At 37.5% G+C, this 14,464-nt stretch overlaps 1 protein-coding gene across 1 annotated transcript in view; it reads right to left on the reverse strand.

The window, feature by feature from the left end:
• The window catches only part of ndufaf6 (NADH:ubiquinone oxidoreductase complex assembly factor 6), a 133,426-nt gene extending 119,232 nt beyond the window's left edge, over positions 1-14,194 (reverse strand). Inside the window, exon 1 of the mRNA XM_062062640.1 lies at positions 14,166-14,194. The gene's annotated coding sequence lies outside the window, so the exon portion shown is untranslated. The remainder of the gene's footprint in view (positions 1-14,165) is intronic.
• Between the last annotated feature and the right edge of the window lie 270 nt (positions 14,195-14,464).

Consider the following 14,464-nt stretch of genomic DNA (forward strand, 5'->3'; position numbering starts at 1 on the left):
GTCATTCACAAACAAGGATGGGGCGAGGGTCACCACTTTGTCAACAAATGCGTGAGCAAATTGTTGAACAGTTTAAGAAAAACCTTTCTCAACCAGCTATTGCAAGGAATTTAGGATTTCACCATCTACACTCCGTAATATCATCAAAGGGTTCAGAGAATCTGGACAAATCACTGCACGTAAGCAGCTAAGCCCGTGACCTTCAATCCTTCAGGCTGTACTGCATCAACAAGGGACATCAGTGTGTAAAGGAAATTACCGCATGGGCTCAGGAACACTTCAGAAACCCACTGTCAGTAACTACAGTTGGTCGCTACATCTGTAAGTGCAAGTTAAAACTCTCCTATGCAAGGCGAAAACCTTTTATCAACAACACCCAGAAACGCTGTCAGCTTCGCTGGGCCTAAACTCATCTAAGATGGACTGATACAAAGTGGAAAAGTGTTCTGTGGTCTGACGAGTCCACATTTCAAATTGTTTTTGGAAACTGTGGACGTCGTGTCCTCCGGACCAAAGAGGAAAAGAACCATCCGGATTGTTCTAGGTGCAAAGTGTAAAAGCCAGCATCTGTGATGGTATGGGGGTGTATTAGTGCCCAAGACATGGGTAACTTACACATCTGTGAAGGCGCCATTAATGCTGAAAGGTACATACAGGTTTTGGAGCAACATATGTTGCCATCCAAGCAACGTTACCATGGACGCCCCTGCTTATTTCAGCAAGACAATGCCAAGCCACGTGTTACATCAACATGGCTTCATAGTAAAAGAGTGCAGGTACTAGACTGGCCTGCCTGTAGTCCAGACCTGTCTCCCATTGAAAATATGTGGCGCATTATGAAGCCTAAAATAGCACAACGGAGACCCCCGGACTGTTGAACAACTTAAGCTGTACATCAAGCAAGAATGGGAAAGAATTCCACCTGAGAAGCTTCAAAAATGTGTCTCCTCAGTTCCCAAAACGTTTACTGAGTGTTGTTAAAAGGAAAGGCCATGTAACACAGTGGTGAACATGCCCTTTCCCAACTACTTTGTCACGTGTTGCAGCCATGAAATTCTAAGTTAAATATTATTTGCAAAAAAAAAATAAAGTTTATGAGTTTGAACATCAAATATGTTGTCTTTGTAGTGCATTCAATTGAATATGGGTTGAAAAGGATTTGCAAATCATTGTATTCCGTTTATATTTACATCTAACACAATTTCCCAACTCATATGGAAACGGGGTTTGTATAATAAGCAGAGGTGTGGACTCGAGTCACAGGACTTGGACTCGAGTCATGAATTTGATGACTTTAGACTCGACTTGACAAAATGTAAAGAGTGTTTGATGAGCATTCCTCAACTTGATCAGTATTTATTGCCACCTTTCCCAACTTCTTTGTCACGTGTTGCTGGCATCAAATTCTAAAGTTAATGATTATTTGCACAAAAAAAAGAGTTGATCAGTTTGAACATCAAATATGTTGTCTTTGTAGCATATTCAACTGAATATGGGTTGAAAAGGATTTGCAAATCATTGTATTCCGTTTATATTTACATCTAACACAATTTCCCAACTCATATGGAAACGGGGTTTGTAGTTAAAATGCAATCTGCCATGGAAATACAATGTTAACACCTTCGTGCAAATAAGTACAGTTTCACTTGTTTTTTCAAATGTGTTTATTCTGTAAAGGAATGAGTTAAATGTTTAAAAACTATTAATCAATTTAAACTATTATACAAACATGGGGTCTGGTTCAAATATATAGATGAGGGTCTTTAATTTGACCTGCTGCTGTACTCTGACTCAAAGTGTTAACATGTGCTCAATGTTTCCTTACCATGCTATGTTGTCTATTACCATTGTTGGTATATTCACTATTCCTACATTGTTGATACAAATTATTGGTACAGTGTAATAATTATTGTTACCTGTGGTAATGCCACTATGATACAACATCTGTATTATAATCCTTGAACAAAGTAAGAGTGAAACTCATGTGAATAATCACTGAATGGAGAACTGGGGGTGGGATTAAATATGTTATCTTCTTCCCACTCACTTTCAGGCAAAACTGGACAATAATGCATTACATACTATACATTACCTTTTGCACTATATTAATTTATATTATTATGTGTTGTAAATGTTATACTTTTTTTATGTCATTGCCTGAAATAAATAAATGAATGAAATGAAATGAAAATGACCTGTAAATAGTGCTATTATGAAGTGCAATGTCAGCACTATTTTTTCCCCTGCAATTTCAAATGCACTTGTTTTAAAAGCATACACAATGTGTGTAAATACATTAGTCTGTGGTTAAAAGGACTTGGAAGGACTCGAAACTCAAAATGCAGGACTTGGGACTTGACTTGAGACTTGCCTGTCTTGACTCTGGACTTGAGGGCAAAGACTTGAGACTTGCAAAACAATGACTTGGTCCCACCTCTGATAATAAGGCAATACTGTTATATAAATAGGTAATTAATCATCTTATGGCCGCACATTGCCAATTAGAACATAAAAAGTCGGTGTTTGACCGCAACTCTATTAGTGTACAGCTCTGGTAATGGGTACATTCGCACCCACCTGCACAAATGTACTTCAAAAGGTAACAATCAAAATAAATATGACTTTTTGTTTTGTTTACTAGGGCATGCATGTATAATATGCATTAGTTTGACCATTTAAAATCAACGATAATAAAAAGGAGATGCTTGGAAATAGCATAAAAATGCCCCCAAAACTTGGAAAAACGCGATTCATAGCGTTACTTTTTGGTGTAACCATCATGAGCGTTCTGTTCAGGTATATTTCTTTTATATTTTGATAAATCATCATATTTATGTGTTACTAAATTTAAATAGGTATTGATCAATCTTTAAGCTGTGTGTATTTGATTTCAGTTTGCTTTTGACATCTTATTAGGGACCGAATGTCCCTTTGGGACAGAGGACCCTATTGTATTTGTAAGGTTTTATTATTATTATACCGCCGCCTCTTTGAGCTGTAATTTGACCCCCTTAACATGCTTAAAAACTCACCATATTTGACACACACATCAGGACTGGCAAAAATTGCGATCTAATCAAAAAACCTAGCCCCAAAACTCAAAATTGCGCTCTAGCGCCCACCAAGAAGAAAACACAGACAAAACTGCCTGTAACTCCCGCTAGGAATGTCGGAGAGACATGAAACAAAAACCTCTATGTAGGTCTCACTTAGACCTAGATTTCATAAACTGACATCCTTCAGCAAAAATCAACAGGAAGTTTGCAATTCCCCCTTCAAAACAAAAGTTTTGTAAAAACAGTCACTTTTGCCTCTTTGAGCTATAATTTGACCCCCTTAACATGCTTCAAAACTCACCAAACTGGACACACACATCAGGACTGGCAAAAATTGCGGTCTAAGAAAAAACAACAACCCCAAAACTCAAAATTGCGCTCTAGCGCCCCCTAGGAAGAAAACACAGACAAAACTGCTCCTAGCAAGAAAACACAGACAAAACTGCCTGTAACTTCCAGTAGGAATGTCGTAGAGACATTAAACAAAAACCTCTATGTAGGTCTCACTTAGACCTACATTTCATTTGACAACCCCTAGCAAAAATCAACAGGAAGTTTGCAATTCCCCCTTCAAAACAAAAGTTTTGTAAAAACCGGTCACCTTTTTTCAAACATTATCTCCTCTGAGCGCGTTTGTCGTGTCGGCTTCAAACTAGCACAGGAGAGAGATTGAACCCTTCTGATTAAAAGTTGAGGAAAGAGTTTTAATTACTGCTCCGGTTTGGATTTTATGTGCCGTCAAAGTCGGTCCCGTCCGTCGCTACTTGCAGCTTTAATTTAGAATTGTAGTTGAAACTTTTACAACCTTTGTGTTGCGCTCATGATGGCGTAACCAAACTACATTATTTTAAATATTTATTCACTTTTTTTACATTTAGTATATTTAAATGTACTGTGTTTTATGCTTTTTATTTTTGGAACATGTACTATACATATAATACAATAAAGACCCATATAAAATTATGTTTCTAGCAATACTTTAATTTTGCCTTTGAAAGCAACACTCCAATGTCCATTATAGTGGAGCTGTACACATTAGGATGTCGCTGCACTGATGCGTTTAGGGCCCCTCCCAGTGTCGTAATAAGGAACTACAACAGAAAATGAACTTAAAGAAGCAAGACGAAAAATGTGCACGACTGACAGTTTTTGTCATGTCTATGTATAGTCTTTACATGTATGGTGTTTTGTACATACAGCACGGTATTGTCACCCGGAGATCAAATAAAGTTGTTTTTAATTTAGAGCGTCAACATTACGGTATGACGTAACTACTTTCCACCAATGGAGACTTCCGTCTCAACGCGCAGACATTTTCCGACCACCTGATTGGCTCAGTGACCTGTCACTCAAACTACGTTAACCGGAAACAACACATTTGCTAATAGCTAGCAGTAGGCATTATTTGTATTGATGGCTTTCAAGACAGTCATGTATTTGACATTAATGACTTACAAATTGAAGATGAAATCGAACAGAATGACATAGAACACCAAAATGATGGCCAATAAAAAGTTATTCGCCAAGTTCACCTCAGTATTATGATCCGAGTCATATCCGCTGCAGGTCACGTGATTGATTTATTATTATTTTTAAACCCCGCCCACAGTGCGAACCACAGCCAATCAGCGCCGTGTTTAGGTGGCCAATCACGAGCATGCACTAGTTCAGGGAATAACAAGTGTGGTTTTTGCAAATTATATTTTGTATAATATTTATACAAAAAATATAAAATATATCGTGTGCGACAATCTTTACACACATGTGAGATTTAACAAAACACATTTTCACACATTTGTTGACAATATTTAAGAGTAATACATGTTTTTTTTTTTTTAAGTTGTGTTTAAAAAAACCTGACAATTCTTTTAAAAGTATATATATATATATATATTTTTTTTAACGAGAAATTAGGGCTTGAAATATTTCACTTGAGTAATAAACCTTATTTACTTTCTGAAGCAAGCGACATCAATCAAAATTGTTCTTAATATAAACCTTTTGAGATGTAAATGTATCATACTTGCCAACCAGAGCCGGCCCAAAGCATAAGCGTACTAAGCGCTTGCTTAGGGCCCCCAAAAGGAGACGGATTCTAGGGGCCCATGATGGAGGGGGACCCAGAGAGGCCCCTAATGATGATGAAATTATAATACAGAAAAAATAATGACACTAAGTTATTAACTAACATATAATCACACTTGTTTTATTTTCCATGTCCTGGTAACAATACCTTTATTTGTTTTGGAAGCATCAACACATGCAGGGCCCTACCTTCCCTCCTCTATTTACGTAAATGCAGGTAGAGCACCGGCGATTTGTCACAGACAGACAGCGCCACAGCGGGCAAAGCGGAGGAGACAGCAGTATGCCTCAAAAATCAGGCAGCCAAAAAAGAAAGGAAAAGAAAATAAGAGAGGAGAAGGAGTTGAAGGGTCGACAATATGTCACCCAATATTTCCAAAAAAAAGGTGGGTTTGTTAGTTGTGGTAGAAAGTTATGCATATTAACTTTGTCCCTGTCTGTGGTAATAAGCTAGCTCACTTTTCTCACCATGTTAGCTCAAGAAAACTCTGGATTTTTACATTTTACTGCTATTTTAGTTAAATAATCAATCCAGTCAAACATTTATCAAGCTGTTCTTATTCAATAATAGTTGATCTCCCCTCTGTCAAAATGATGCCTCATTCTGAACAGAGTCTGGTAAATATATATATAATATAACGGTTATATTATATATATATATTTACCATTCTTTCATATATTAAGCTCTACTTAAATTATGAGAAATCATATATGGCCATTTTGTATTCTGATGGCATTTTTGTTTTTGCTGAGATTTTTTTCTCTCCACTGATTATAATTGCTATTTTTTCATGGAAGAGTTTATTTCCAATTTAAGAATCAGTGGTGCAGCAAATAAATGACTGGGGGCGTGGTTATTTACCGCTAGAATTCACCAACTCGAGTATTTCACACACACACACACACACATATACAGGTAAAAGCCAGTAAATTAGAATATTTTGAAAAACTTGATTTATTTCAGTAATTGCATTCAATTACTGAAATAAATCAAGTTTTTCAAAATATTCTAATTTACTGGCTTTTACCTGTATATATATATATACATATATGTATGTATATATATATATACATATATGTATATATATATATACATATATATATATATATATATATATATATATATATATATATATATATATATATATATATATATATATATATATATATATACATACATATATATACATATATATATACATACATATATATACACACATATATATACATACATATATATACACACATATATATACATATATATATATATATGAAATACTTGACTTTCAGTGAATTCTAGCTATATATATATATATTTATTTATTTTATTTACATAAAAGAAATACTTGAATTATCTATCCATTAGATGGCAGTATTGTCCTGTTTAACTTCTCTGTTCATGACTGAGAAATAATTTCGGCCACCGTGTTCAATGGAGAAGTCTGTTCTACATATTTACAGGCAACATACACCTTCCCCTTCGAACTGTCCTGGATGAACTGAAATTCTTGTTTCCATTCGTTTTGGAACTTGCAAGCGTATTTATATTGTGGGAAAGCGGACGTGAGAATAGGCTGTCCCCACTCAGTCTCGGGTCCGCATTGAGCTGGAGGGGGCGTGGCCTCCAGCTCCGGCTGAATACCGGGAGTTTGTCGGGAGAAAATCTCTGCCGGGAGGTTGTCGGGAGAGGTGCTGAATAACGGGATTCTCCCGCTAAAAACGGGAGGGTTGGCAAGTATGAAATGTATGTATTTTCTACACCGTTCATTCACTTTTTTGATAAGAATTGTTCAATCACTTCCACGGCAGCGATGAACTCATCCAGTCTCTTGTGCTACACAAACTGGCCACAAGATGGCAGCACATAGCAACGTTCTCAGTAGCTTCTTGTTAAACGTCTTAAAACTTATGAAAAGTTGGAAAAAGTGTCAGGGAAATGTCACCTGCAGGGTTTAAGTGCTGACTAAACACATTTGTTGACAATATTTGAGAGGAATGTACATTTTTTAAGGTGTTGCATTTAATTTTAGTTCAGTGTATTTTTCCACCCAGCTGACAATTATTTAAAAATGACATTTTAATGATCTTATGTAATATTCTCAATTGTATTTGTTGTTATGCTTGTAATATTTTACTTGTGTACGGAATCTTATTCTCCTTTTGAAAAAAACGGCAAAAACCAAAATTGTTTGAGATGTTAGATGAATGATCTTGAAAATACATAAACTATTTCTCAATTAGGATTTTTCAACTTCCAAAGCAGCAATTCTCCATTCTCTTGTCCTACACAAACTGTCCACAAGAGGGCAGCAAATGTCAACATTCTCATTGGATTGTTTTTAAATTTCTAAAAAGTTTGAAAAAGTGTCAGGGAAATGACATAATTTCGTAGTTTAATGGCAGTGTGGCGGTATAGCTCGGTTGGTAGAGCGGCCGTGCCAGCAACTTGAGGGTTGCAGGTTCGATCCCCGCTTCCGCCATCCTAGTCACTGCCGTTGTGTCCTTGGGCAAGACACTTTACCCACCTGCTCCCAGTGCCACCCACACTGGTTTGAATGTAACTTAGATATTGGGTTTCACTATGTAAAGCGCTTTGAGTCACTTGAGAAAAAGCGCTATATAAATGTAATTCACTTCACTTCACTTCACAGTGTAATTAGCATCGTATGCCGTATTATTGTAATTGTTAATATTGTTATTATTAGTTAATTTTCTCCCTGGTGGTGTAATAATACATGTAAGAGATATTTTTTAAGAAGAATCAGAATCAGAATAGTTTTTATTGCCATTGTTTGAGAACGGGTTCACAAACTAGGAATTTTTCTTGGTGCAATCGTGCAACATAAAACACAACACATATTTGGTATAAAAAGAGCTGTGACTGAGCTATCAGATAGACTTAGTGTTTAAGTGCTGACTAAACATTTGTTGACAATATTTGAGAGGAATAGAACATTTTTAAAGGTGTTGCATTTAATTTCTGTTCAGTGTATTTTTCCACAAAGCTGACAATTATTTAAAAACATTTTAATGATCTTATGTAATATTCTCAATTTTTTCTTATGCTTGTAATATTTCACTTGTGCCCTAAAACTGATTCCCCTTTTGAGAAAAGCGACACAAATCGAAACAGTTTGAGATGTTAGTTTATACATTTTCCAGACCATTAAACTATTTCTTAATTAGGATTTTTCAACTTCCAAGGCAGCAATTCTCCATTCTCTTGTCCTACACAAACTGTCCACAAGATGGCAGCACATGTCTACATTCTCATTGGATTGTTTTTAAACTTCTAAAAAGTTTGAAAAATGTGTCAGGGAACCTGTAAGATTTATTAAGTGCTGACTAAACACATTTTCACACATTTGTTGACAATATTTGAGAAGAATATACATTTTTTAAGGTGTTGCATTTAATTTTTGTTCAGTGTATTTTTCCACAAAGCTGACAATTATTTAAAAACAAAATTTTAATGATCTTATGTAATATTCTCAATTGTATTTTTTCTTATGCATGTAATATTTCACTTGTACCCTAAAACTGATTCCCCTTTTGAAAAAAAGCAACAAAAATCGAAATAGTTTGAGATGTTAGTTTATGCATTTTCCAGACCATTAATCTATTAATTAGGATTTTTCAACTTCCAAGGCAGCAATTCTCCATTCTCTTGTCCTACACAAACTGTCCACAAGATGGCAGCACATGTCTACATTCTCATTGGATTGTTTTTAAACTTCTAAAAAGTTTGAAAAAGTGTCAGGGAAATGACATAATTTCGTAGTTTAATGGCAGTGTAATTAGCATCGTATGCTGTATTATTGTAATTGTTAATATTGTTATTATTATTAGTTAATTTTTTTCCTGGTGGTGTAATAATACATGTAAGATTTATTAAGTGCTGACTAAACACATTTATTGACAATATTTGAGAGGAATAGAACATTTTTAAAAGGTGTTGCATTTAATTTCTGTTCAGTGTATTTTTCCACAATGCTGACAATTATTTAAAAACATTTTAATGATCTTATGTAATATTCTCAATTTTTTCTTATGCTTGTAATATTTCACTTGTGCCCTAAAACTGATTCCCCTTTTGAGAAAAGCGACACAAATCAAATAGTGTGAGATGTTAGTTTATGTATTTTCCAGACCATTAATCTATTTCTTAATTAGGATTTTTCAACTTCCAAGGCAGCAATTCTCCATTCTCTTGTCCTACACAAACTGTCCACAAGATGGCAGCACATGTCTACATTCTCATTGGATTGTTTTTAAACTTCTAAAAAGTTTGAAAAAGTGTCAAGGAAAGGTCATCATTTTGTAGTTTAATGGCAGTGTAATTAGCATCGTATGCTGTATTATTGTAATTATTATTAATATTAGGTAATTTTCTTCCTGGTGGTGTAATAATACATGCAGAATGATACTATTTTAACACTTTATGTGAAACTATTCATGAATTTTTTTTATAATCGGATATTAAATTCAAATTAATACATAATATATGTATGCAATATAAATATACATAAATGCCACCAATATATAACAAATATAACAATAATACAAATAATTGCATCGGAGTATAAATGAATATATGTATGCAAAAAGATGTCGGCCTTTTTTTCTCCCGAGAGAGCTGTCTGTTGTTATCATCACGGCTGTGTATATTCCACCGGACGCCAAAGTAAACACAGCGCTCTCTCTTCTGCTGAACACCGTCAACGAACAGCAGCGGGCCCACCCCGACGGTGTTCATATCATAGCAGGGGATTTTAATAAGGCCAATCTAAAGACTGTACTCCCTAAGTTCTACCAGCACGTGAAGTGTTCTACAAAGGGCAAGAACACCCTTGACCATGTGTATACCAACGTGAAGCACGCGTACAGAGCTACACCCCTACCCCAGCTTGGAGAGTCAGACCATCTTTCCCTCCTGCTCTCTCCTACCTACACCCCCATCAGACGCCAGGCCAGGCCCATCACAAAGACTATTATGACCTGGCCTGACGATGCACTCCACAAACTTCAGGACTGCTTTCAACACACGAATTGGGACCTCTTCCAACAACAGGAGCTGGAGACAGCCACAGGAACGGTGCTGGACTACATACAGTTCTGCATCGGGAATGTGACTGTGGAAAAAACCATCCGGGTTTACCCCAACAAGAAACCCTGGATGACCAACCAAGTCCGCACACTCCTCAGGGCCCCCGACGCAGCCTTCAGGTCAGGGGACAGGGCACTGTACAGTGCTGCTAGAGCCGACCTGAAGAGAGGGATTAAAAAAGCAAAGGCGGACCACATGAGGTGCATAGAGTCCCATCTGTCCAGCAATAACTCACGGGAGGTGTGGCGGGGCATTCATGACATCACAAACTACAGAGGCTGCAATGTGACAACTGCGGATCAGAGTGCGACACTGGCAGAGGAGCTTAACTGTTTCTTTGCCCGTTTCGATACCCCCCAGCGACACTCATCTGCTCCAGCCCTGCCCCCGCCCCCCACCGGGCTCCGGCACCACTCCACTCACTGTACAGGAGCACAGTGTCAGACGAGTGCTTCTGGCTGTGAACCCCAGGAAGGCTGCCGGACCAGACGGAGTACCTGGAAAGGTGCTCAGGGCGTGCACCCACCAGCTCGCTCCCCCCCTCACCAGGATCTTCAACCTCTCCCTGGCTCAGGCAGTCATCCCATCCTGCCTGAAGTCATCTACAATAATCCAGGTGCCGAAGAAGTCTCCCATCACCAGCCTGAATGATTACCGACCAGTGGCCCTCACTCCGGTAATCATGAAGTGCTTCGAGAGACTGGTTCTCCAGCACCATATCCCTCCAGACTTTGACCCCCACCAGTTCGCATATCGGGCGAACAGATCCACAGAGGACGCCATCGCTGTTGCTCTCCACTCTGCTCTGAACCACATGGAGCAGCAGCAGAGCCACGTCCGGATGCTCTCTGTGGATTATAGTTCTGCCTTCAATACAATAATCCCGGACAGACTCTGCAATAAACTGGACACTCTTGGCCTCTCCCCTCTCACAAACGCCTGGATAAGGGACTTCCTAACGGACCGACCCCAGAATGTGAGACTTGGCCCCCACCTCTAATCCACCCGCACGCTGAGCATCGGCTCCCCACAGGGCTGTGTGCTGAGCCCCCTCCTCTACTGCCTCTACACCCATGACTGCAGTCCAGCCCACAGTGACAACCTTATCGTCAAGTTTGCTGACGATACCACAGTGGTCGGGCTCATCTCCAGGGGTGACGAGGCTGCCTACAGGGAGGAGGTCCTGAAGCTGACGGCCTGGTCTTCGGAGAACAACCTCGCTCTCAACACCAGCAAGACCAGAGAGATCATCGTCAACTTCAGGAGGAGCAGCACCGACCCTGCCCCCCTCTACATCAACGGCGAGCGTGTGGAGGGGGTCCACACCTTCAGGTACCTTGGAGTCCATATCTCTAACGACTTTTCCTGGACAGTCAACACCACAGCAATCATCAAGAAGGCTCAGCAGCGGCTACACTTCCTGAGAGTCCTCGGGAAGTACAACCTGAAGTCTGACCTGCTGCTGACCTTCTACCGCTCGTCCATCGAGAGCCTGCTGACCTACTGTATTACAGTATGGTACGGCAGCTGCACTGCAGCAGACAGGGAGAGGCTGCAAAGAGTGGTCAAGACGGCTCAAAAGATCATCGGCCGCCCTCTCCCCTCTCTGATGGACATCTACACCTCCCGCTGCCTCAACAGAGCCAGTGCCATCATCAAGGACAGCACCCACCCTGGCTCTGACCTGTTCCACCTGCTGCCCTCTGGGAAGCGCTACAGGTGCATTAAAACCAAGACGAACAGGCTAAAAAACAACTTCTTCCCCAGGGCCATAACCACCCTGAACAGACTTCCCCATTGACCCTCATAACTGCCTTCTCTTCGGTGCAATAACCCATTCCACCAACCACCCTGTTTCATGTAGATATTCATGTACATATTAATTTCATTCATTTCACTCTCTGTACAGAGTGTACACTTGTTTTATCGCACTGTATGGAATGGCCTCAATCTCGTTACCCTGCGTAATGACAATAAAGCTGATTCTGATTCTTCTGATTCTGAATATAATTATATATATAAATGGCACCAATGTGACAATGATACACAACAATAATACAAATAATTGCATCTGAGTATAAGTGAATATGTATGCAATATAAATATATATAAATGGCACCAATATAACAATAATACACAACAATAATACAAATAATTGCATCTGAGTATAAATGAATATATGTATGCAATATAAATATATATAAATGGCATCAATATAACAATAATACACACAGCAATAATACAAATAATTGCATCAGAGTATAAATGAATATAAGTATGCAATATAAATATATATAAATGGCACCAATATAACAATAATACACAACAATAATAGTACAAATAATTGCACCTGAGTATAAATGAATATATGTATGCAATATAAATATATATAAATGGCACCAATATTAAAGATTAAAGTACCAATGATTGTCACACACACTAGATGTGGTGAAATCTGTCCTCTGCATTTGTCCCATCCCCTTGGGGAGCAGTGGGCAGCAGCGGCGCCGCGCCCGGGAATCATTTTGGTGATTTAACCCCCAACTCCAACCCTTTGTTGCTGAGTGCCAAGCAGGGAGGTTATGGGTCCCATTTTTATAGTCTTTGGTATGACTCGGCTGGGATTTGAACTCCAACCTACCGATCTCAGGGCGGACACTATAACCACTATGACAATAATACACAACAATAATACAAATAATTGCATCTGAGTATAAATGAATATATGTATGCAATATTAATATATATAAATGGCTCCAATATAACAATAATACACAACAATAATAGTACAAATAATTGCATCTGAGTATAAATGAATATATGTATGCAATATTAATATATATAAATGGCTCCAATATAACAATAATAGTACAAATAATTGCATCCGAGTATAAATGAATATATGTATGAAATATAAATATATATAAATGGCACCAATATAACAATAATACACAACAATAATAGTACAAATAATTGCATCGGAGTATAAATGAATATATGTATGCAATATAAATATATATGAATGGCACCAATATAACAATAAAACACAACAATAATACAAATAATTGCATCTGAGTATAAATGAATATATGTATGAAATATAAATATATATAAATGGCACCAATATAACAATAAAACAACAATAATACAAATAATTGCATCCGAGTATAAATTAATATATGTATGAAATATAAATATATATAAATGGCACCAATATAACAATAAAACAACAATAATACAAATATTTGGATCAGAGTATAAATGAATATATGTATGCAATACAAATATATATAAATGGCACCAATATGACAATAATACACAACAATAATACAAATAATTGCATCGGAGTATAAATGAATATATGTATGCAATATAAATATATATAAATGGCACCAATATAACAATAATACACATCACCAACATCAATGTACATATATATCAATAGATCATACAAACAAACGCGTACTATCCAATCAATTAACCAGACTGGTTGTACAAACATGATGCCGTTTGCCAAGATTCTACTACATTTCCCACAATGCCTCGCGGTGTCAGCAAGTCACTCGCCAGCTGATTTCAATCCACTCTTCAACAAAATCCACTTAAGCGAACAAATGTCACTTTTAAAGCACACTAACTAACTAACTAACTAACTAACTAACTAACAAACTAACTAACACATTAGCAAAGTAGTACAGATTTAATGCGCACATTATCTTGGCACCTTTGTCACATTGCAAACAACCGCTAAGAAGTTTAGAACCGCAAATAAAATCGCGTTGACCAGTTAAAGGGCGACATTGTGGAGCACAAAGAGTTAAAGTAGACAACATTTATGACAATATGAAGAGCGACAAAGTGTTAAAGTAGACAATATAAGAGCCACAATATGAAGAGAGACAATAAAAGTGATTTACCAGCTGGATGGACGCCGGGTGAAAATGTTGTGACGTCACTTGTCTGCTCGTGCAGGCGGCATCTGCTTATCAAACTAATGCAGGTCACGTGATCCTACCTGCTGACCTGAGATTTAAAGGAACATGAAGTACACCTGAACATATTCTCACTCATCATTTGTCATATTCTTATTCATGATTTTCTATCAGTTTATTAATAATTTGTCATATTCTTATTCATGATTTTCTATTATTTTATTAATAATTTGCCATATTCTCATTCATGGTTTTCTATTATTTTATTAATAATTTGCCATATT

This window comes from Entelurus aequoreus, linkage group LG11 (genome assembly GCF_033978785.1).
Source record: "Entelurus aequoreus isolate RoL-2023_Sb linkage group LG11, RoL_Eaeq_v1.1, whole genome shotgun sequence".
NCBI classification, from domain to species: domain Eukaryota; kingdom Metazoa; phylum Chordata; class Actinopteri; order Syngnathiformes; family Syngnathidae; genus Entelurus; species Entelurus aequoreus.